The sequence below is a fragment of the Drosophila virilis genome, chromosome 4, assembly GCF_030788295.1.
Source record: "Drosophila virilis strain 15010-1051.87 chromosome 4, Dvir_AGI_RSII-ME, whole genome shotgun sequence".
In the NCBI taxonomy this organism is placed as follows: domain Eukaryota; kingdom Metazoa; phylum Arthropoda; class Insecta; order Diptera; family Drosophilidae; genus Drosophila; species Drosophila virilis.
In genome coordinates, this window is record NC_091546.1 from 6,557,971 (window position 1) to 6,580,100 (window position 22,130).

At 37.5% G+C, this 22,130-nt stretch overlaps 1 protein-coding gene across 1 annotated transcript in view; it reads right to left on the minus strand.

Annotated features, from left to right (window-relative positions):
- Positions 1-1,725: 1,725 nt before the first annotated feature.
- Dhc36C (Dynein heavy chain at 36C) overlaps positions 1,726-22,130 on the minus strand; it is a 56,053-nt gene continuing 35,648 nt past the window's right edge. Inside the window, exon 24 of the mRNA XM_032438351.2 lies at positions 1,726-1,874. The gene's annotated coding sequence lies outside the window, so the exon portion shown is untranslated. The remainder of the gene's footprint in view (positions 1,875-22,130) is intronic.

A 22,130-nucleotide genomic window follows, 5' to 3' on the forward strand; every position in this document is an offset into this window, starting at 1 on the left:
ATTTTATTATAAAATTACAAGTAGAACTAATAATGCTTATAAATTTCGTATTTAAGACGATTACCATCTAATCGATCCGTACGAGTAGAAAGAGGTACCTCACTCCGAAATCGGACTGAATTAGCCGAGTTATTTCCATTTTAATTTTTTATTCAAAGTGCAGCATGAGTATATTGTGAATGGTTTATTTTTATGATCAGACCAAAAGTATGCTGTAAAAAAACTACTCTAATAGGTTTAAGCGTATTATGTGGACATCACAAAAGTATGCAATGCTTTCCTTAGTTCTGTGTCCATAACCACACGCATGTTTTTGGAAAACTTTGAATGGTGATATCTCGGCCAAATGAAGCCCGATAGAGGGCAGATTGGGAGGGGTTACCCGCGGAGGTCAATAGAATCGAATGCCATCAACGTTTTTCGATTTCGGAAAAAAGTCATTTTTCGAAAAAAACGTGATGGTTACACTGTATTTTCGGTCAATTTGGGTCATCTCTTAGAATGTGGATTTTTTGATGGCAATCGATAGTCGGGATCCGTACGAGTAGAAAGAGGTATATCACTTCGAAATCGGACTGAATTTAGCCGAGTTATTTCCTTTTTAATTTTTTATTAAAATTGCAGCATGAGCATATTGTGAATGGTTTATTTTTATGATCAGACCAAGAATATGCTGTAGAAAAGCTACTCTAATAGGTTCAAACGTATTATGTGGACATCACAAAAGTATGCAATGCTTTCCTTTACTTCTGTGTCCATAACCACACGCATGTTTTTGGAAAACTTTAAATGGTGATATCTCGGCCAAATGAAGCCCGATAGAGGGCAGATTGGGAGGGGTTACCCGCGGAGGTCAGTAGAATCGAATGCCATCAACGTTTTTCGATTTCGGAAAAAAGTCATTTTTCGAAAAAAACGTGATGGTTACACTGTATTTTCGGTCAATTTGGGTCATCTCTTAGAATGTGGATTTTTTGATGGCAATCGATAGTCGGGATCCGTACGAGTAGAAAGAGGTATATCACTTCGAAATCGGACTGAATTTAGCCGAGTTATTTCCTTTTTAATTTTTTATTAAAATTGCAGCATGAGCATATTGTGAATGGTTTATTTTTATGATCATTCCAAGAATATGCTGTAGAAAAGCTACTCTAATAGGTTCAAACGTATTATGTGGACATCACAAAAGTATGCAATGCTTTCCTTTACTTCTGTGTCCATAACCACACGCATGTTTTTGGAAAACTTTAAATGGTGATATCTCGGCCAAATGAAGCCCGATAGAGGGCAGATTGGGAGGGGTTACCCGCGGAGGTCAGTAGAATCGAATGCCATCAACGTTTTTCGATTTCGGAAAAAAATCATTTTTCGAAAAAAACGTGATGGTTACACTGTATTTTCGGTCAATTTGGGTCATCTCTTAGAATGTGGATTTTTGAATGGCAATCGATAGTTGGGGTCCGTACGAGTAGAAAGAGGTATATCACTTCGAAATCGTACTGAATTTAACCGAGTTATTTCCTTTTTAATTTTTTGTTAAAATTGCAGCATGCGTATATTGTGAATGGTTTATTTTTATGATCAGACCAAAAGTATGCTGTAGAAAACTGCAGAAAAACTGCAAATTGATTAAATGTTCTATATTAAATGATCAATATAAATAATAATGGAAACGCATATATCTAACATTGTTTTTTAGTCTACAAATTATACTGATAAAGGTAGAATTTATAATTATTGCTTATTTTATTTTATTGAGGACTTTTTAGTTCATTTACTTAATAAACTTTATCCCGGCTACTTGCAGTGCGTTGCTGAATATAACATATAGACTCGCGAATGGCAATAGAATCTATTAAAATGGTTCCTTCAATCTGAAAAGATAAAAATGTATTAGAACTAAATAAGTAAGACACGAAAGATATCAAACATTAAATGACCATTCTCAGATTAGGTCCGATCTGAGGAAGTTGAGGCATTTCAGATCGAATGGAATTAAGCTCAGAGTCGAACCTTTGAGGAAATGCATGGAATAGTGAAAAAATGGGAAAATGGAGTCCAGGAAGGCTTATAGAATCTATTACAATCATGATGTTTAAGAACCGTTCCAGTTTCATCAACATTGGTCAAAGTTTTAAATATATAATTTTTTTAATGTCAAACAAAAGTCCGCATTCCTGTGAGTCTAAAAAAATATAGTATTCCCAAACCTGGTATTCCTTGGACGGGATATTCTAAGAAATCTTCCCAAAGTTTTTTGTGTAGAATCAATCCAATTGTTGGTAAACATTTTGGTATTTGTTGAAGTAATTCCTAGCCATTTTTTGTCAAATTAGGTTACATTTGTATATTTCAGTTTTAAGAGCCTGCTCAGAAGTCCTGTTATAAAATATAACAAAATGTATATAGCTCGATTTTATCGTTGTAGATGTTTAAAATCTTATTATGAATGTATGTATGTATCTATATGAATGTAAATATGTGGTCTTCCACAAATGTAGACAAAGATTATTTTACTTGTATTTCAGAAAAAGAGCTTAAATATGTTATATGTTGAATTGTGCTCCCACATCTATTTTCACAAACAAATTTCACTTATTTTCAATATAAAATTGCCAACTTTTGCTCTTATTTCACAACTCATCCATCCAACGCTCCCATTTCATGGAAACTGTAAAATTAAATTATATATATATATGTATTTTTTTTTTTAACAAACACAAATTCAACATAATATGTGAAATACTAAATAGCTGAGATGCCAATGTGCAAATTGCTGGGTAAACTTTACATTAACTGAAGGCTCGCAGAAAAACCCCAACTGCAAAGCCGCACACGTAAGCATCGAGTGAAAGGCATGCACGGAGAGAGCATGTAATAAAACAGTACGAAATAAAAATTAAATACCATAAAAAAAATATATATATAAACAAAAATTAAAATAAAAGAACAGGGGCGAATGCTAGTGTGGCAGCAACAGGAATTGCAACAGCAACAAAAAAAAAAAAAAAAAAACAAAAAAGAAGGCAGCCGCATATTACGAAAATGTATTAAATTTTTAGCATGCTCATTAAAAAAATATTAAAATAAAATTTCTATGGTAACACAGACACACACATATACACACACATTTACTAAAAATGCCCACATGTATTGTGAGAAATGAAAATAAAAATGTGAAACCGTCTGCCTGATGGCAATAACATGAGCTGCTTTCCCATTTGTGAGAGTGTGTGTGTGCACGTGTGTGTAAAGGGTATACCGAGACCGCATGAAAATTGGCATCCCACACACACACACACACACACACAGACAGAGATACACAGTAAAACAGTACGCCTGCACATTAAAACAACGCCATGTTCTGGCACCCAAACCCAGCTTCCACGCCCAATTCCCAGCGAGGCGAGACAGCAGCAGCCGGAGAATGAAGGGTGGAGGCGAGGTCAACAACAGGGGCTGAGTCAACGATATGTGAATATCAAGATTTAATTTAAAGTTAACTAAGTAAGATTAAGCTTTAGCATTGCACTCTCACACATACACATATATGGCCATTTGCAGGGTGCAAACCTATGCGTGTGTGTGGGTGTGTGTGTGTGTTTGTGTGTGGGCAGGGCAGAGTCGGAAGGGAACTCTCGTATCAAGTAGAGCAGAAACTCTTAATAAAGCAATTGCCTCTGGCAGTCAAAAAGTAAACGTCGACGTCGTGCAGCAACCTGATTACGACAGGGGTGACGGGTGGTGCGGTAAGCACCTCGGTCCAGGGCCACGACCTCAAGCATACATCTGTCTCTCTGTGTGTGTGTGTGTGTGAGCTTTCATACGAACGACCTTTTTTCGAGACCCATGACATAGCGGCAGTTAGTTCGGCCACTTTATAGAGCCGCTCGCTCGCTGCGCTGCGGATCGCTGGCTGCCTGGCTGGGCGGTAATCTGGGTGGTGTTTTTTGGGTGGGTGAAAGAAAAACCGGATATGTGCAGCTGCAGATGAAACATGCACGAACAGCGCCCAGCAATATCAACTAACTATAATTACATATTGAATGGCATAACCAGAAGAAATTCGAAATTCGCCAAGCGAAGCATAAACAACTATGAACTGAATTTAATTAGCTTTGCGCTGTAGATTACAAAATTACAGTAGAACGAGTATTTGACTTTAATGCACAAAATAGCGTTAGAAGAAAAAATTGAGGGTGAAAAAATAAATTTCCACATACTAAATACATACAAATCCCCAACACGTCTATAACAATTGTTTCTATGAATCATTTATCGATATTCCATAATTTATATGAATTCAAAAATATTTTCAATATTTTCAACATGATTTTTAAAATTATAATAAAATAAAACAATTAAGCTATACACTTTATACTGCTTAAGCAGTATTAAATTATGTACGACAAATTGGATCTCGCTCCACTGTGCGCTCCGGCTAGCAAATCTGTGCAGCAAAAGGCAAATTATATAGCGGCAGCATATTATTTGCAGCACAAGCGACAGCAACTTGGACACATGAAATACAGCTACGATGGCTACAACAACAAGAGCAACAACAACAATAATATTACCAGCTACAACAACAACAACAGCAACAACTTTAAGGGCTATAAGAACTGGCCATGAGGATAAAATAAAAATCCCCTCCACTCGTATTATTATCTCCATACATGAAGATATTCAAAGCGCTGGGGGAAATTTAAAGAGGGAGAGAGAGAGAGAGAGAGAGAGAGAGAGAGAGAGCAAGCAAAAAATAAATTTAATGTAAACATAAAAGCAAGTTTTGGGAGAAGCTAGTTTTGCATTTTATAATCAGCGCAAAACGCGGGGGTTGGCCGCGTCCCACCCTCGATTAGGGTTGACGATGGGCAGAACGGGCCGAACGGGTCGAACGGGGCTGGAAAGGTTGGCGGCATGGTGTCTGATGAAGGGTGTAGGGTGTAGGGTAAAGGGTGACTACTCGACTGCTGTCTGCCCGGCTGTGTGTGCTGCATTTGATGATGCTTGGCTGGTCTCTCAGCCTCAGCCAGTCAGTGCACCAAGTGGCAGCTGTGCGCCGCGGGCAGCGGGGGAATGCAGAAAACAGGGGGGAATCGAGGGGGAAACGGACAGACGCACATAGCCCGGAGCCGTAATAGTGCGGACTACGGGTTCGGTTTCGGGCTCCGGTTCGAGCTGGGGCTGCCCTTTGTGCTTTGTCAAAGGGAAATTTTATATGATTTTTAATGCTTCGCGCTTCATAAAAATGTTGCCGTAGCTACAGGAACAGAATGCAAATAAATTGGCTTCACATGGCTTCACATCCAATGGCAGCCCCGAAGCCTTTAAGCCAATTCCTTTTATGTTTACAGCCACCTCTCTCTCTCTCTCTCTATCTCACTCTATCGCTCTCCATCTCAATATATCTGTCATATCGAGGCAACGCCGTATTTGATTAACACTTCACGGCGCACTACACCAAATCCCCGAACAACATTTTTGAATATTCCCAAAAATTTACATCACAAAGTTGCTTTCGCATAAGTTTAGACATGCATTTAAGCAAAAATATCCAGTATTTGCATATTTATAAAATGTGCTAAAGCTTAAAGTTGGGTAACTATCATCATAAACACCCGGAATATGCAAAGATATATGCGGAAATATTCAAATATTTTGGGTGGAAAATGTGTCAACTTTTTATGTTTTTGATTTTTTGCTAAGCTGAAGAATTTATTACATTTTTGTTGGATTAGAATATTCTTAGAATTTGTAAATTTTCTAGAGCAATCGGATTTTTTTTTCAGAATTTTCATTAACATCATTTAATGTTTTCCTTAATCCCGATTGAGAAATTTGTTTATTAATTTCTTGGTAGTCTTTATATATTTTCACCATGCTTGATATAGTTTTCATTTTCTTCAGCTTATCAAAGCGTATTTAACTTTAATGGAAAATGTACAAATTTTCCATAGCATATTACATATGAATATTAAATTAAAGCGAATGGCAATCATTTTCATATTTAATGAAGCCACACTTCATTTTAAGCAAATACGAATTCGAATAAAATTGGGCGCAAAATTACAGTGCATATAAAAAATATGCAACCGCATTGCGTTAATGGCTGCCTGGCAACTGGCAACTGGCTCGTTATGCAGCAATACCGAAAAAGTAAAACCAATTAAATATAAAAATGCTGAATACAACCAAACCAAACAAAAAAAAATGTAAATGATAATAATGCACACACGCCCGCACAAAACCATTTACGCCCGGGAGCAATAAACGCTTACGCAATTTAATTGCGCACAAAATGGCAGCCAGCAAACAAAAAACAACAAAAATTAAAGAAACGAATTAAAAATAAAACCGCCTAAAGCTTGTTTTCAAATAGCAGCATAATTAATATAAAATAAAGTAAAGAGCGGTCGGGGCTGACGCAAAAGTAAATAAGTTCAATTTATAGAAATTGCCAGATTTCTGTTTATTTGCGAATATTCGCACATTTAATTGTACTCTATGGACCAATTGCTTGGGATGGGTATCAAACAGACAGAAAGGGAATCATATATATAGAGATATATATAAATAAAGGTGTAAATTCAGATACAGATACAGATACAGATACAGATGATACAGATACAGATACAGATACAGATACAGATACAGATACAGATACAGATATAGATACAGATACAGATACAGATACAGATACAGATACAGATACAGATACAGATACAGATACAGATACAGATACAGATACAGATACAGATACAGATACAGATACAGATACAGAACAGATACAGATACAGATACAGATACAGATACAGATACAGATACAGATACAGATACAGATACAGATACAGATACAGATACAGATACAGATACAGATACAGATACAGATACAGATACAGATACAGATACAGATACAGATACAGATACAGATACAGATACAGATACAGATACAGATACAGATACAGATACAGATACAGATACAGATACAGATACAGATACAGATACAGATACAGATACAGATACAGATACAGATACAGATACAGATACAGATACAGATACAGATACAGATACAGATACAGATACAGATACAGATACAGATACAGATACAGATACAGATACAGATACAGATACAGATACAGATACAGATACAGATACAGATACAGATACAGATACAGATACAGATACAGATACAGATACAGATACAGATACAGATACAGATACAGATACAGATACAGATACAGATACAGATACAGATACAGATACAGATACAGATACAGATACAGATACAGATACAGATACAGATACAGATACAGATACAAATACAGATAGAGATACAGATTTTAAATATTTTAAATATTCAGTCTACTTATTTCTGGCAAAGTTAAAGCTAACTTCCATTTTTTTTCACATAGCCTTCATTTTTCTGAGTATTCCGATAAGCCTAATTCCCCAAAGTCCCTTCGCTTTCAATTTCTGAGGAATCTGCTTGAATACATTTACTTTAACATTTACATCACAAGTGAGCTTTGACGGAATAAGGCCCCGAACGCATTGGAATTGAAAATTCAAATTGAGTTTTGCACACGTCAGATTTGTCAAAGTATTTGCATAGTATATGATTTGTTTTTCGTGCAGCTACCACCTGTCGTCATATTTTTGAATTGTCATGCAATTTGTAGAGTTCGAAATACTGATAAATAAGCAAATATTTAATGATGCCGCGCGCAGATGTCAATTAAGTAAATGCCACGGCTATTTAGTGAATGCCAATCCGCTTTTATTAGCGGCACACCACTAAGCCTCTAGGCATCTGAGTGCTTTCCGCTTATTAGGATATATATGAATACATGTGGGGTTTTATATTAAAAGTTTATTATAAACAAGTGTATTGTTGATTTAACAAATTGTATTGCTTAGGATGATTATCATTCGAATCAAAGTAACACGTCGTTTCGTCGTTTTGTTCTCAGCCTTCATACCACACAGGTCCAGCGTTGAACTTTTCGTCTTAACGAGCAAACATCTTCTGCTCTACGTCCAGTACGTTGCCCTCGTGGCTTTGCACTGTCCTCGTTGATCGTCGTTTTTGGATAACTCGCCGTCTGCGAATTCGCCGTCTTCTTTGCTCGTTGTTACGCGTCGTGTATTCGTCGTTCGTCTTTTAGCGTGTTCGTTGTCTAGGGATTCTTGTGCTGTTGGTTGTGCACAGTGGGATTTGGGTATACAGCATTTACCCAACCCACATTCGGCCATTCTGACTAAGCGTTCGGCCCGAATGCTTCCTCGTCATCTTCATCATCGCTGCCAATGGACCATGGCTTCATATATTCGGCACACGTTGCAGAATTCTTCGGCCCATCGCAATTACCTACTTTCTGGACATCATACGCGTTGTTATGCTTAATCTTAACGACTTGATAGGGCCCCAAAAACTTAGGCTTTAATTTTAGGCCTCTACCAAACTGTGTGCGTTTTATGGCAATAAGGTCGCCAACATTATAACGTCTTGCATGCTTTCGTCTCAAATTGTATGTATTTCTATTTTCATTTTGAATTTTTAAAATTTGTGTTTTTGCCTTTGCTCTTAATTCGGTTCGATCGTCATTAAATAAAGCTATTGTTTCTTTATTGATTATATCTCGAATCTTCCGATCTTCTTTTGTTTTCATTTTTACACCAACTAAAAGCTCAAAAGGTGTCGCATCAATACTTCTGGAAAATGTCGAATTAATTGCCTGCTGTACTTGGTTGATGTGTCTGTACCATTTTGTTGGGTCATCAATGCTCAATTTTGAGAGTACTGAAATAATTATAGCATTCAGCCTCTCGACTTGACCGTTCACTCTTGGTAGGCCTGTAGTTGTCTTAACTAGTTTTATGCCTTCGTCGTCACAGTATTTAACAAAATCTTGCGAAGTAAAGGCAGAGCCCCTATCCGTAATGATAAATGCTGGGTTACCAAATACAATACTTTGATTAGTTAACTTTGTAATGACCTCGTTTGCATTAGTAGACTTCGTTGGATACAGCCAACAAAACTTGGTAAATGAGTCAATAATCGCCAAAATGTGTTTGTAGTCTTTATGCGTTGACTCAAGTGGACCCAAGAAATCGATGTGGTAAGTGTGTAGGGGAACGTCTTCCTTCTGTAGTGGGTGTAGCAGCCCTTCTTGTTTGCCTCTTTTGCGATTTGTTAAAATGCAGGGAACGCAACAATCTATATACTTTTTTATCTTCTCTTCGAGGTTAGGAATAAAGTATTCTCGGCAAATTAACTCTTTGGTCTTTTTTGCTGCAAAATGGCCTTTGTCATGAGCATAGCCAATAATTCTTTTTTGCATGTCACTGGGTACTACTATTAACTCATCATCTTTTATAAGTTTGTATAGAATACCTGATTTTATGAAGTAGTCGTCGTATGCTTTATTTTTATCGGTTAAAACTTCCTTAATTGCTTTTATCTTTTCGTCTCGGGCTTGTGCATCTTTCATAGCAATACTGATACTATCTTCGTTGATTATCATTACTGGGTATCTGCTTAAAGCGTCGACGTGCTTCATTCTTGTGCCAGCTCTATGTTCTACTGTATAATCGTATTCTTGTAGGAACATAATCCAGCGTGCCACCCTGGTGCATAAACTTTGTTTCTCTAGAGTTTTTGCAAATGCATTACAGTCTGTTACAAGTTTAAAATGAATACCTAGAAGATACACTCTAAACTTCGTCAATGCTTCTATGACTGCCAAAATTTCTAACTCATAGCTGCTGTATTTACGTTGGGCATCTGTAGTCTTTTTTGACATAAAGTAAACTGGATGCAGTTGACAATCTTCGGGGCTTTTCTGCAATAAAACTGCTCCAAAGCCATCAATCGATGCGTCTGTGTGTACCTCTGTCTCACACGTTTGATTGTAAATACTTAACACAGGGTTTTCAGTAAGAAGCTTTTTCAATAAGTTAACCGAATTCTCTTCTGCTATTTCAATTCTAAATTTCGCTTTATTCTTGGTCATCTCCGTTAAAGGTCTAGCTATTGTAGCATAATTTGGTATAAATTTTCTAAAATAGCCTGTCAAGCCTAAGAAACTTTCTACCTGCTTTATTGTTTGTGGCATCTTAAACTTAGATACAGCTTCAATTTTTTCTGGTGATGGGAATATCTTTTTATTACAGATCACATGACCAAGAAATTGAATACGTTTCTTTAAAAAATTGCATTTTTTAATGTTAAGCTCCAACCCATACTCCTTGCATGTGCCAATAACTTCCTTTAAATGTTGCACCGCTTCTAGCTCGTTTTTGGCTGGTATGATAATATCATCTACATATGGCAAAGCAATTCCTCTGCGTGACAGGTGACGAAATATCGCGTTAACATGGCGTTGAAAAACACCTGGTGAGTTTGAAAATCCGAACGGCACTCTCAGAAATTGATATTGTCCTCGATGTGTTACAAACGAAGTATATTTTCTACTTGATTCTGCCACTGGTACGTGAAAAAATCCATTTTTTAGATCAATTGTACTAAAAATATTCGCTTCTTGTAATCGATCCAGCTGATCCTCGATTAGTGGTAAAGGAAAATGGTCTTTAACAATTACCTTGTTGATTCTTCTATAATCTATGCATAGCCGGGTTGAACCATTGCGCTTTTTAACAAGTACTATCGGGCTAGTAAACTCGGATGTAGATTCTTCAATTATGCCATTTTCAAGCCACTCATCAATTTGCTCATCGACAATACTCATTTCCGTAAACGCCAATCTGCGCGGCCGTGAAAATATTGGTGCCTCATCTTTTACTACAATGCGCATCTCTACATTTGTTGTCTTCGTCTTATTTGGTTCATAGTTCGAAATAAGTTCTCGAACTTCTTGTTTAGCATACTCACTTGCTGTGTCTTCTATGTCGTATACGCAGTCGAAGTCTTCAGGGCAAATTCTTAGTATATTTATCTCTTCACTGTTTGACATTTTGCGAACTTGTAAACCGTTACGACTAAATACAATCTCAGCCTGTAAACATAGTTCTTCGCCAAGAATAACTTTGACATCAATACATTTAATTGGAACCACGTAAAAATCAAGTATAAACTCTTCATCGTCAATAAGAATTAGATGTTTAAAATGTCCAGTTGGTTTTATTTTATTCTCACTGCGCTCACTGCCGAATCCAATAAGAAAAACATTGCAGATTTCTAGCTTCGGCTTGCCAATTTCACAATAAAAGTCTTCACGGATGATATTGAATTTGCTGCCAGTATCAAATAACGCTACACATTTCTTATTTGAGAAACATACTTCTTTACAGGATAAATCGTTTTTGGCTTGCAAACTGCGTGTATTTGATATTACGGCCTCACTTTTCTCAATTTGTTCACAATCTTTCGAGATGTGACCGTATTGATTGCATCTGAAACATTTTTTTCCTTTATTTTTATTTTGACAATAATTAGACGTATGCCCTTTTTCACCACAGTTAAAGCATTTCACATCTTTTTTTGCATCTTTGCTTACGTTGAAAGCTTTTTTGTCTCTTTCTTTAACACTGCAATCGTTACGCTTTGTTTTTTCCTTTTCGACTCGACACTCTTTTTCAATCATTGTTTTATAATATTTCAACTTTTCTTTGAATTGATTTAAATTTTTCGCACCGTATAATATGGATTTGTTTCCACCTCTCTCATCTATTCCGTCAATTAAATACTGTATGAAAGCGTCATCTGCAATTTTACCTCGAGAAGCAATGTCTTTCATTCTATAAAAGAATTCGAATACACACTCGTTGTTGCTGCGTTTCGTCTGCGCGAGCTGTTCGTGAATTTCTTTGCTGCTTACACTTGAACTGAATTCTGCCAAGAGTGCTCGTTTGAGAGAGTTCCAAGTGCTTAAACCTCTCTCACTCAATACGAAGAGTTTCGCTATTCCTTTAAGTGCCTTTTTTGCGAACAGAAACTTCTGGAAATCGTTCCAATACGTGAGTGTTGCCTGCTCTTCATATTCTTCTATCCACACTTCTACTGGAATAGTGTTTGTGCCGTCAAAACAACGAATGCTCTCTTCCACGTCGCGAAAGCTGATCGCAAAGCGAGGAGCAATTTCGTAATTTTCAGCAATTCTCCTAGTTTTCGAGTTTTCCCTATTTCGAAGGTCAGCGGTCTGGAATGAAGCGTTGTCTGCTTCCTCTTCTATTTCATTTTCGTCGTCAGTTGCTTCTTCGTCTACTTCGTTGAATTCCATCAAATTGTTTTTCATCAGATTACGAAAAATGTGTCCATGCAAATCTGCGTGAACATATTCTATACCTAGAATGTTGCATATTGATACAAGGTCAGCCTGCGTTAAATTGTTCAATGCGTATTCCTTCTTCGCACTATACTCTGCGTCATTTTCTGTATACTCGAAGCCAGAAAATTCGCGTAGACGTTTGCGATTATTTCTGTCTCCCTCATTTTCAAAGATGAACTTGTGCAACGCAGTTATGCTCCCTTTTTTGCTTGAGCGTAAGCTAGCACTTATTAAATCATTAAGGCACGACATTTTTTTTTTTTGAATAGTTTTTTTTTTTTTTTTGTTTTGCACAATTGTTGTTGTAACGTAAGATCGTTTTCAACTTTATTCACTCCTGTTCAATCTTGCACAATCTCGCTCACTTTTGCTCACACTTGCTCAATCTCGCTCAATCTTGCTCACACTTGCTCAATCTCGCTCAATCTTGCTCAATCTCGGACGAGCGCCCAAAATGTGGGGTTTTATATTAAAAGTTTATTATAAACAAGTGTATTGTTGATTTAACAAATTGTATTGCTTAGGATGATTATCATTCGAATCAAAGTAACACGTCGTTTCGTCGTTTTGTTCTCAGCCTTCATACCACACAGGTCCAGCGTTGAACTTTTCGTCTTAACGAGCAAACATCTTCTGCTCTACGTCCAGTACGTTGCCCTCGTGGCTTTGCACTGTCCTCGTTGATCGTCGTTTTTGGATAACTCGCCGTCTGCGAATTCGCCGTCTTCTTTGCTCGTTGTTACGCGTCGTGTATTCGTCGTTCGTCTTTTAGCGTGTTCGTTGTCTAGGGATTCTTGTGCTGTTGGTTGTGCACAGTGGGATTTGGGTATACAGCATTTACCCAACCCACATACATATATATATATATATGTCGGAACAGAGAAATCACTTTCTTTGCAATTAGGCATACTGGCAGTACAGCAAGTCCCGAGTGTCGTTATAGTCACAAAATAATTATATTTTTAGGAGCGAGCACGTCTGTTCTCTATGACTTCCACTTTTAGAATGAATAATTTTCATCGTCCTCGAGCATACTACTCATGCTCTTGTCATTCTATATTCTTCTCTGACTTTTAGTACTGTTAGTGAACATTCAACACTATAGCAAACTGGACGTTATACAACACACTCGGGCCATGCTCGGCAGAGACTATCTTTTTTGTCTCACACCATGCTTTCAGTAGCAACCCTAATACAAGTAGGACAGTTATGTTAAATAGCAGTACCTTCTGTCAAATTCTCTGATTCTTACTAACACTTAATCGTTAGCATTCAAAATAATACTCACAATAATTTATTGGATACACGACACGGCCTTCCTGACATTTCACACGTCCTCGTGTGTACATTTCGCTTAGATCATGCCATAGTCAAAATTGTTGGGTAAAATTTATTAGTCATTACTTTACTTTAAGAATAGCTTTACAAACAGCAGTATCATCGGTCATTGTAGGTTTTATTTTTTTTTTTATTTTTTTTTTTTTTTTTTTTTTTTTTTTTTTTTTTTTTTTTTTGTTGTTGTTCTGTCATCACACGTCTATAGGCTCTTGCTGCCCAGCAACGATAACATGGAGCGGATCCATACAGGTCTTTCAACCTCTGACCCCCGCCATAATATCACCCGCTTCAGCACGCCATGATCGAGCACTTGTGCACGGCGTGAGTATTATGGTGCGGTCTTAGCCATCGTGTATGAGCCCAACCGCACTCTCTCTTAGTGCCACAGTGTCTTGAGCAATGTCCTCAACATTGTCACACTCATCATCTCTCAAATCTATCAACTCCTCCGATACATTGTTGCTTGGAAAAGCTCGCAAATACTCATGTGCATACTTAAACGTGCGCTTACTCGTCAATGACTTTAATAAATATCTGTCTCCATCAAGTATTTCGATTATCTCAAAAGGTCCCTTAAACTTGGGATCTAACTTCGTTTGATTTCGTTCTTCCCTCTTGAGTAGGACATGATCACCAAGCTTATATTTTACAATTTTTGCTTTATTTTTATCAAACCTAGCCTTATCATATTTAGCGTTATTCACCATGTTATCTTTCGCTTGTGCTCTTATTAAATCTTTATCAATTGTTTTTTCATCTGATATTGTTATCATTCCTAACGGCCTTGCCTCTTTACCGATTAGCAATTCTAACGGACTATATTTCGTTACACGATTTGTCGTGCAATTTATTGCCAGCTGTATGTCTTTTAAAGCGTCTTGCCAGGATCGCTGACTACTCTCAACCGCTGTGAGCATGCTCTTCAAGGTGCTCATGACACGCTCTACTTGGCCGTTTGCTCGACTGGCGCCCGTCGCAATCAGGTGTAAACCTATCTTCTGCGAAGAACAAAATTCCTTAAACCTTGTGCTAGCAAAACATTTACCCTGATCAGCTATGATGCGTGCCGGCACTCCGAATAGTGCAACAGTTTCTTTGACTGCCTTAATGCAGTTTTCCGTATTAAGGTTCAGCGTATGTTGAAGGTGAACAAATTTTGTGAATGCATCAACTTGAACTATGATGTACTCTTTTAAGTCGTTTTTGCCACTTAATTTTCCGGTTATATCAATATGCACAGTGTGCCAGGGTATGTCATCTTTAGGAATCGGGTGCATTTCTATTTGTAGCTTACCAGATGGTGGTTTTGACACTCTACAGGTAATGCAATTTTCTACAAACTTTTTCACATACTTAGACATCTTCTCGAACCAGTAGTTGGCATACATTTTGTCTAGAGTTTTCTTCCACCCTAAATGCATTATGGCTTCGTGAACATTGTTAATGACTGACCATCTAAAGGCTCTAGGTATTACAGGCAAACATTTTGTGCTGCCATTTCTTTGAATCCTTCGATATAATACTCCTGCTCTCAATTCGTACGACGCTGAGATAGCTTCTCCCATCTTATGGTTTCGCAATTTTAAGGTTATGGAAGCAATGTCAGAATCTCGTTGCTGTTCGGCTAGAAGCCAATCGTCGGTTATCTCAGCTAGGTTTATGTGCATTTCAACCGTTTTCGCTGAGGATTTATAATCAGTAGGCAACGGATTGCGCGAGAAAAAATCAGCATGTAACATGCGTTCTCCCTTCCTGTATTCAATGCTGAAATCAAATGATTGCAGATATGCCCACCATCTATGTACCCTTGGGGTAAGGTTAATTTTTTTGATACTTGCTTTCAGGGAGTTGCAATCTGTATGCACAATAAATTTTTGACCATGTAAATAATGGCGGAAGTGTCTTACTGCGTTGTAAACTGCGAGGGTCTCAAGCTCGTATGAATGATATTTTGTTTCAGCCATTGTCGTACATTTGCTGTAATATTCAATGACTCTGGGTCTATTTTCTATCTTGTGCATTAAAATAGCACCATATCCAATAGAACTTGCGTCTGTATGTAATTCAATTGGCTTTAGTGGATCGAAAATTGTCAAAACGGAGTCATTAGTCAAAATTGATACGATTTTTTGACGAATTTCCTCATATTCCGGCTTCCAGACAAATTTATTATTCTTGGAGGTGAGATTATATAAAGCTTTCATCTGCTCAGAAAATTTTGGTACGAATTGCCTAAAATACGAGGCTAGGCCTATGAATTGTCGCACCTGCGTTACTGACTGCGGTGACGGCAATTCGGCCAACGCTTGTATCTTGCGTGGATTTGGTCGAATTTGACCCGCTTCAACCAAGTATCCTAAATATTCTATGCTTGTTTTCAAGAACGAGCATTTTGTAATGTTAAATGAGAATCCAGCTCTAGACAAGTTTTCCAAGACCGTTTGTAGCCTTTCAAGTGCCTCTTCCTTTGTCTTCGCTAGAATTAACACGTCATCTATATAGACGATGGCATACGTTTGAGCCAAGTCACCCAATGCTCTCACGATTGCGCGCTGGAAAATCGAGGAAGCATTTTTTAATCCAAAAGGCATGGCCAAAAATTCATACTGTCCTTCTGGCGTGACAAAAGCAGTGCGCTCGATAGAGTCTGGGTGTATTGGAACTTGGTAAAAACCACTTGCCATGTCTAAACTGGAGAAATATTTGCCTTCACTCAGTCTATTAATTTGATCAGAAATCAAAGGCAGCGGATATTTGTCAGCGACCGTATTAGCATTCAGTTCCCGATAATCGACACATAGTCGATCGGTTCCATTTTTCTTTCTTACCATTAGCATTGGGCTTGCAAATGGAGAGCAACTAGGACGTATAACGTTTGCGTCTAACAATTCTTTTACTTTATTTCGCACGACTTCTTTTTCTTCTATGCTTAACCTATACGGACGCCTTTGTACAGTTTTATTTGGGTCAAGCAGGCGGATTTCAAGTTCACCCGTAGTCACTCGCGTTTGAGGAATACCCTCAATAAATTTATCAGCATAGTTTTGCAATAATTCTAGCAGACGATTCTTATCAGTGTTGCTTAATGCTCTATCGTTATTCAGATGCTCTACGTAACTTATATCTGGCACTTTTATTAGTACATCAACAGTTTTGGTTTTGTACATTTCAAATTTGTCGGCCTCGATGGAGACTCCAAAGCCTAATCCGAGTATATCACGGCCTATCAATACATCGTATTTCAAAAACTTATCCATTATTACATGAAATAATATTTCTAAGGAGTACTGATTAATTTTAACAGTAGCCAAGATTTGCATAGTGCTATACACAGGATTTTCTCCAATACCCCTCAAAACTATCAAATTATTAATTCTTTTTCCGGAAAATTTCTCGGCACAACTCTCTCTGATGAGCGTACATTCCGCTCCAGAGTCAAAACAAAATGGAACGAGCTCACCAGATTGACGCAGGATTCCTTTTGGCTCGGATACACAACAGATGTTTATACGCTTGTCATGTGATCCAACACCGCTCGTAGAAACTCCTTTCGTACATGAAGACGCAATGTGGCCAGCATCGCCACATTTGAAGCAGGTAACGGCAGATCGAACTTTAGGTAATGCTGAGTTTTTTGACACGTTGCCTTCTTCATACTTCCTCTTGCGACATTCGACCATTTTGTGTCCGAGGTTTCCACAATGATGACATTTAATGCCATATGTTTTCGATCTCTTGCGATCTGGTTCCATTGGGATATTTGGCTGTAGACCTCCATTTGACCTTCCATAAGCATAGGCCTTCAGATGCTGTTGCATCTCGTCTTGACTTTTAATATTAGTCGTATATAACATACGTTGCAGACTTTTGTCGATTTTCGATGTATGTGCCAAAACAACTGAGACTGCAATTTCCTCCATGTTCGCTGTCTTCCATTTGGATAAAAGTGAGGTCACAAGACGGCTCGCATATACGGAGAGGCATTCGCCATCATTCGGTCGGCCATTAAAAATGTTCATTAAAGTTGCCGCCGATGTTTCCATTCCCACGAAACGTTGCAAAAACAATTCCTTAAAATTTTGCCAGTTCATTCCAGTATAGCATATTTGAGAAAGCCAGGGCGAGGCGCTTCCTTCTAGGGAGCCGCTGAGGGTCATCACCAGTGTACTGCCCTCAATAGGATTATCGTCAAGTATTATGTCCACAGTTTTGCACCAGGCATTTGCATCTGCGCCTGCAATGTCCGGGTTGAACTTTGGCAACGAGATGCTCTTCTTTGTTGAGGATGCTGAATTTGACATCTGCATTGCTTTAATAATCTCAAGAATATTTCGATTTTGAGATTCCAAAAGTTGACGCCACGAATCGTCAGAATTGCCTCGTGGAGGGGCATCGCCTAATCCCACTTCTGATGTCGGAACAGAGAAATCACTTTCTTTGCAATTAGGCATACTGGCAGTACAGCAAGTCCCGAGTGTCGTTATAGTCACAAAATAATTATATTTTTAGGAGCGAGCACGTCTGTTCTCTATGACTTCCACTTTTAGAATGAATAATTTTCATCGTCCTCGAGCATACTACTCATGCTCTTGTCATTCTATATTCTTCTCTGACTTTTAGTACTGTTAGTGAACATTCAACACTATAGCAAACTGGACGTTATACAACACACTCGGGCCATGCTCGGCAGAGACTATCTTTTTTGTCTCACACCATGCTTTCAGTAGCAACCCTAATACAAGTAGGACAGTTATGTTAAATAGCAGTACCTTCTGTCAAATTCTCTGATTCTTACTAACACTTAATCGTTAGCATTCAAAATAATACTCACAATAATTTATTGGATACACGACATATATATAAATATATATACATTTTTGTATTTGCAGCGTGTACATAAAGATATTTGCCTGGCGGCGGCGGCGTGTCTTCGTTCAGTTGCCTCATTTTCATATTGCCTACGCCCGGGCTCATCATAATGTGTCGTCGCACCCTCGGCAACGGCAACAGGATCAGCAGCAGCAGGAGCAGGAGCACCCACAGGCCATTCTTCAGTGTCAAAGCCAGCACACACACACACTAACACACTCGCACACACACACACACACACACACACTTTTAATGCGTGTCGCTCACATTTTATGAGCTGTCGCAAAGTGCGAGAAGGCAAATGGCAAACAAAAAAAAAAAAAAAAGTAAAAGGAAGTGCGCGTTCAGCCAGCTGTGACCAGCATCGCAAATAAATGAAAAAACTTCATCGAAATCAAGCAGAAGAATTTAAGCTACGGCAGCCCGAACTTCAAATACACTAACATTCATATTCATGATATTTTTAAGCTCTAAAATAATATTTAAATATTTCAAGTCCTCTTCTTGCCTCTCCTTATTGACAGTGGAAATATTTCTAAAAATAACTAAATTTCAAGGATTAGTTCCTATGACATATTTCAATATGATGAACTAAATGTTTGGGAACTTTTATTGAACTTAAATTGATCGAGATTGACGAAAAAGGAGAAAAAATTGAACAACCTATTTTTCGATTAGTCTTAACTTTTTAGAAATACAATTAGTATACGACACAATGTCTCACGCTTATGTTGTCTTCTAGTCCAAAGCTTATCAAATTCTCAAAGCTTGGGAACTAGTTCTATAGTTCTATAGATACATCAAAAGCGATTGACAGTGTGTAAGAGTATATATTTATATATACATTTTTTAAAATACATATTTTTGAAGGGATTTAAGGTTTTGAAGAGTTCGCTAATCAAGCAAACGACTTTCAATTGTTACATATTCAATCACATAACTAACACACCCGCTGCAAGTATGGGCAAAGTGAATACAAAATCAAGCAGAAGAGCAACAGCAATATTGCGACCATAGGTAGAAAGTTATTGGTCATGTTTGGGCCCCTTCGTCTTTTTTTTCCCTGTGTCGGTCTCTTATTTAATTAAATGTCAAACTCTGGTGTTCAGCTGTTTGATGCGACGGGCATTTGATTTGATTTTCAGAGATAAATGAATGACAGCCAAACAATTGCGCAATTTGCTTTCAAGTTTCGAAATTATATCAAACAACAAAAACAAAAAAAAACTGAAAGAATATACATATGCGTAGTAAAAGCATGAAATTTGTTTGTACTCATTTAATGAACTGCATGAAAATAAAGTCATTCAATTTTTAAGAACTAACTGATTAATATTCAATGAAGTATTATGCACATAAAAATCGTAATAAATTGTAGTGAGAGCTGAAGCATTTTAATTGGCAGCTTAATGTAAGAGCTTTCAGCTTAAAGTGTGCTTAACTTTAAGCTTTAATAAGCTTTTAAAATGTGCATACGATAAATGTATGTAAAAGTAATTGGTCATAATGATTTGAAAAAATATATGAATATACTAGATATAATAAATGTTCGGCTAATTAAGTAGGACATGATATTTGGTTCTACAAATTTAAAGCTTTACTGTGCTTTGCCTTTTTTATAAAGCAAGATAGGCATAAAATCAATGAACGTGTGAAGGAAAGTTAATTAGAGAGAATTAAAGTTGTTCTGAAATTCGTTTTATATGCAAGCTTTAAGTGTGAAGGTTTATCGACTCATCAGATACTTTCGCTTAGACAAGTTCACCTCCATATAGACTTAATGATGTGCATAGCTGATTTTTGGTGTTTATTCAACTTGAAATAATACGCATACGCAGCGTAGCTCAGGCGCCTGTAATCGAATCCTTTTTTTGTTAAATATTTGACAAGTTTTTGTGTGCATTTAATTAAAAGCAGCTTAATTTACATGTGCAGCATTCCAATGCCAAATTATTAAGCATTATAATTAGCTGTCAATAAGAGTCGCGAGTCATTTTATAGATTTAATATATATATATATAAATATATATATTTTAATACCCTCTTTGTGCAATTTACGCTTCGAAGCACAAGATGAAATCGTATTGATTTTTATTTTTATTACAAATATTAAATGTGACTGTTGATTTTAAATTGAATGAAAATGCAATTTTCTTCATAATTTGCAGCTGATGTAGTGCATTGAATGGTTCGTTTTTGGCGTCCATTGCAGCGAATGATGTTTTAATTACAGAATAACACACACACACACACATAGTTACACACAGATATACAGTAAATGCCGCAAATGTTTGAAATGATTGTACTAATATGTCATTACGTTTAATTAACCACATTTACCAAGGTACCTCACATTGCACGCATACACATACACACACACACACGCCACCACATTGCAAAGCTCCTTGCGGCAGGACATCAAAAGCATTCGCAGCACGACCATCAGGTCCTTTCCACATTCGTAATTAGACCTAACCAGACTTTGGGTCCTGCCATATTATCAATTATGCACAGTGGTTCGGCTATTCGCCTGATTGGCTCTCTTCTGGCTCCTGAATTTTGCCTTTAATTAGTGTCAAGTGCAGCCCAAACAAACAGCACACAAATTCAATTAAAGTAAATTGTTTAATTTCTATACAAATAAGATTCAATTTCTCCAAAGTCTTCCTCTATAAACACACACACACACACACACACAAAGAATGTTCATAATTGCATGCCCTAAAAGTTTCTGTATTTTTATTTGAGTTTCTGGCTTGATTTACCCTGAAAACGACAACTTGTTGTTCGGTTTGGTCTGCGGTGGACTAAACAATTTTCCAAACTAATGCGCCCCAAATTCAAGGGAGCGAGACCTGCACATGTGCGGACAAGAAACCCCAAGGAACTCCAAAACAAAAAAACAAAAAAACAAAAATATGTATATGCGTATGTTTAAGTGAAGTATACTAGCCTTAAAGTTACCCTATACCAAGATCATTTCTGGGCCATGAATCGTATGCAAGCATTCAATTAGTTTTAACTAACTTTTGTTTTACCCATTTTAAAATTTTCATATATTTATACTATACAAAATTTCTTACAACATTTACTTAATATTTAAACTTATGTCAATGCATAAGGCTGCCCTTCCTACCATTATTGTTTATGCACTTTATGCTACCCTTTGCTTACGTATTTTAATGGGTATTTCATATAAAAAGTAAGCGAAGCAAAGCAAAAACCCAAAATCCCAAAAATCCCTTGATTTATTTCTAATGCTCAGCAACACACACACAACACACACACACACAACACACACACACACAACACACACACACACAACACACACACACACACAACACAGACACACCCTCATATACATAGAATGGTAAATAGAGCAAGTGAACAACAACAAATTCGACATATCCCGCAGGAACTAAATTGTGCCAGCGGCGGTTTCTTTGCTATCCGCACTGCTAACCAGACCATGCCCACGTTCCCCGCCCCCTCCCTGTAGATATTGTTTAGATACTCGTATCCTGCCGACGCTCAAGGCTCTCAAGGAAGTGCGCAGAAAGCACGAACATGCAAAGTGAAGCTAAACGAAAGTGCCTCAATTTAAGTTGTAAGCTGATTTGCTAGAGCATACGA